This window comes from Nicotiana attenuata, unplaced genomic scaffold (assembly GCF_001879085.1).
Source record: "Nicotiana attenuata strain UT unplaced genomic scaffold, NIATTr2, whole genome shotgun sequence".
NCBI classification, from domain to species: Eukaryota; Viridiplantae; Streptophyta; class Magnoliopsida; order Solanales; family Solanaceae; genus Nicotiana; species Nicotiana attenuata.
In genome coordinates this window covers 82,762-87,399 of record NW_017674350.1, presented here as the reverse complement: position 1 = coordinate 87,399, position 4,638 = coordinate 82,762, and positions in this window count along the sequence as shown.

The window sequence follows — 4,638 nt, the reverse complement described above, 5'->3', positions numbered from 1 at the left end:
CACAATCCCATTTCCAATCTTAAGCAGTAACATAATAAGTATTAAGTTGTAAACATGATAAAATCTCAAAAATAAGCAGTTAACAGTATAATTTGCGGAAAACAAACCCAACACAGCCCGACATCGGGGTGTCACTAGTCATGAGCATCTACTAAGGTCCGAATACAACAAGAGTCTAAAATGTACTAGATACAATCTAGTGAAATCGAGAGGGAGAAAAGCAATGCTGCGAATGTCGGGCAACTACCTTGCTAAACTCCGATGACTCTGCCTCTGAGCAACCAACCCTCTACTGGGTTCAGAAATACCTGAATCTACACACAAGGTGCAGGGAGTAAAATGAGTACTTTCAACTCAGTGAGTAATAAAAATAAATGAAGACTGAGTAATATAAATCCACGTAAGGCACAACATTAAGCTACAAGATGCATAACAAATCAGTAATTATAATTAAATAATGAAATCTCCTAAACATCTTCCAAACAGTCAAACAATATGCCGGAAAACAACAGAAGAGTAAACATATAATAACTGCCCCTCGGGCACAGTAACAGCAAAATTAGCCCCTCGGGAAAATTTCACAGAACAATACCAGCCCCTCGGGCTATATCTCAGATCACAATGGGTACCGGCGCTCACTGGGGGTGTACAGACTCCGGGAGGGGCCCCTTACGGCCCAAGTGCAATATCAAGCCATCTCATGGCATCATAAACAGGCTCTCAGCCTCATATCAATATCTCAAGCAACCTCGTGGCGTACAATCTCAGGCCCTCGGCCTCATTATCATAATCAATGTATCACTGCTACGACGTGCAGCCCGACCCAAATGTATCCTCACAACACAGGCCCTTGGCCTTACTCAGTCAGAATCTCGTAAGCCCCTTGGACCACAGTAAAATATGAAGCTCAGCTCAAATACCTTTCGAAAATATCATTTAATGTGTTTAAAACAGAATAATACAGCTAAGTTTTTTAAAATAGAAAAATATAGTATGACTGAGCACCAGTATGAAATCAATCAGTGAGAAAAATATCATTTAAAAATTCCCCAAGGGTTCAAACAGCTGGCACGACACCCACATATGGCTTTTAGCCCAAAATATAATAATATCAAATAATTAGCTATTAAATACGCAGTAAAATAATCATTCGTTAGGGACTATGTCACAATCCCCAGTGGTGTTCTACCCCACGCTCGTCATCTAGCGTGTAAGTCACCTCAATATAGCCATACGCTGTGAAGTCCAGGGTTTCATGCCCTTAGGACAACATTTAAAATTATTACTTACCTTAATCCAGTCCGAAATCTAGCTTGCAATGCCTTTGCCCTTTGAAACGACTACCGAGTGCTCCAAATCTACCAAGTTCAGATTTTTATCATTATGTTATGCTAAACGTATGAATTCCAATTGAAAAATATCGATTTTAAGCACAAAACCCGAAATCAGTCAAAACCCGACCCCCGGGCTCGCGTCCTGGAACTTGACAAACTTTATACCAAAATGCTATTCATCATCTCACGAGTCCGTACATATAAATAACTCGAAAATCGGAGTTCGTTTGACCCCTCAAATCATCCCTGAAAGGTCTCATAATCTCGAGCCCTAACTCCACCTTTTTCTACCGGTTTTCATGAATTTACACTGATATTTTTGTTCCTTAATCGCAAATAATCAAATTTTAGGATCCAAAATCCTTACCTCAATGAAGAATAATGATTTCTCTGTTCAAAATCGCCTCCAAGCTCTTTTCCCCTTTGAAAATGGTGTAAAAAGGGTTCAAAGTCGCGGAACAGGTCTTTAAAACATTCTGCCCAGGTATATACTCTTCGCGATCGCGGAAAATGCTTTGCGATCGCGAAGCAAACTTTTCTCAGCCAAAATTTTCCCTTTGCGATCGCGGACAATGCTTCGCGATCGCGAAGAACAAGTCCCCAGCTCTTCCGGACAGCCTTCAGTGTAATGGTCATAACGTTTTTCACACAACTCCAAATGAAAAATAGTTTGGAGATTTTTCACGCAATATATAAACTTTCAAAGTCAGCCCTGTGCATTAGAGATTTCTAAACCCTTCCCGGACAGCCTATATTCTAACTACTATAGCATTTTGTACACAACTTAAAATTCTAATTAATTTACATTTCTAAAAACTAGACACAAAGAGCTACAACTTTCATTTTTATATCATCTCTAAATTCCTTATAGATTGTGAGATATAAGCATTCAAAGTTGGATCAGTGCAGTAGAATATTCACTCTATGCGATCGCGGAGGTTCATCCGCGATCGCGAAGCACTGACATTTTTTTTGCATTTTATTCATCGCGATCGCGTCCAATACCCCGCGATCACGTAGAACACTGCTGTAGCCAAAAACCACTAGCTAAAAATAGCTTAGAAATGGTCCTAAACCACCCCGAAACTCACTCGAGGTCCTCGGGACCTCAACCATACATGTTTCAAACTTGTTCCAGCCTTCGGAACGCTCAAAACAACATCAAAACATCGAATCACCCTCGGATTCAAGCCTAAGAATTTCCGAAACTTCCGAATTCCGAATTCGATCAAAAAGTCTATCAAACCTCGTCCGAATGACCTGAAAATTTTGCACACACGTCACAGATGACACAACGGACCTGCTCCAATTTTCGGAATTCCATTCCGACCCCTATATCAAAATCTCACCTATCAACCGGAAAATGCCAAAATTCTAATTTTTCCAATTCAAGCCTAAATCTACTCCGGACCTCCAAAACGCATTCTGATCACGCTTCTAAGTCCCAAATCACCTAACGGAACTAACCAAATCATAAAAATTCCAATCTGAGGTCATATGCTAACAAGTCAAAACTTGGTCAAACCTTCCAATTTTTTTTAAGCTTCAAACTGAGAAATGTTCTTCCAAATTCATTCCACTCATCCTGAAAACCAAAACCGACGATTTAAATAAGTCATAATACATCATACGGGGTTAGTCATGCCCAAGCACTGGCGAGCAAAGTGCAAAAGCTCAAAACGACCGGTCGGGTCGTTACACCAACTTTGGTCGCTACTTTTCCAGAAATTATATTTAGCGACCAAACTTGGTCGCCAATTATTCAGAAATTAAATTTACCGACCAAAGTTGGTCGCTGAATTCAAATTCGATTTAAATTTACCGACCAAAGTTGGTCGCTGAATTCAAATTCGATTTATTTATATTTTATATAATATCTAAAATAATAATATAATTGTTAAACGTTAAAACTGGGTCCCAGATTAACGACCAAAGTTGGTCTCCATTTTAGTAAGCGACCAACTTTGGTCGCTAACTTTGAATTATATTTATTCATATTTTAAAATTTATTTAAAATAATAATATAATTATTAAAATTTTATAACCGGATCCAATATTAGCGACCAAAGTTGGTCTCTATCTGCTTACCCTTCAATGAGCGACCAACTTTGGTCGCTAAATTTAAATTATATTTATTTATATTTTATAAGTTTTTTTAAATAATATTATAATTATTAAAATTTTATAAGTGGGTCCCCCTTTAGCGACCAACCTTGGTAGCTAATGTATTTAAAATAATTATTTTATTATTTTCTCCAATTTAGCGACCAACTTTGGTCGCTTTTCTTGACAGACCAATTTTAATCGCCAAATTTTGGTCGCTTTTTTCCGGAATTCTAGTAGTGATTTCCTACTAGTCCCTCCACTATGGTAATTTTATACTGTCAATCTCTGTCATGTTCGTCCATCTAGTTCTATTAATTTGTGAGAATAGACACAAAACCATAATATGGAAAATAAAACCGCAACAGATTTCAAATCCAGAAAGATATCTGGAATATTTGCGCGCAGATCCCCATTTCTCATCAATGGGAAAACCATAAACCCTTCCTCTACTGCATTAAGGGCCAAACGCTTCCCATGCCCAAGTAGCCGGAGGAAGGACTTGTGTAGCAACTTTTCGTGACTATATAACTCAGTCTGTCCATAAATGCTTCAGATTCAATAATCTGCTGTACTGAATGTTGTTAAAGATTTAAAAATGTTTACCTCAAAGAAAGAGTTAGTATGTTGTGTTGTGACCTTCAAAGCGTAATCACATTGAAATGAATATACAAGACTAGAACCTCCACCAAGTCTATTTTCTCTCAATTGGTCAAGGAAATTAGGATCTTCCGTTAGATCATCATAATTGCGAGCTGCATCCATGCAAATTGCTATTTAAGACAATCTTACGTACAAAATAAATATTTCATCTGTCTGAATGAGTTAAACTATCACGCAAGGGAATACTCACGCCTGTACAAGGGTAGTAAGATTATTTGCGCATGCAACCTATCAAGATAGGCCTCCAAATTCACATGCCTCATCAAAGCATCATACAATCTTGAGCAATACTCATTGCCATGATCAGGACCCTACCAATACAAAGAAAAACATTGATATTAAAATTCTACTAACCATGGGTGGCTCAAGGGTGAGGCTAGTAAGTAGTAAAACCTTTGCTTTAGGCCCCAAAAATTTTGAGGCCCCAAAAAGTGTTAATGATAAAATAAGTAATAATATTTTCACTTAGACAATTTTGAACTTTGTAAAAAAAGTATAAAATCCGTGTAAAAGAATTTTTAAAAAACAAAGAATATTT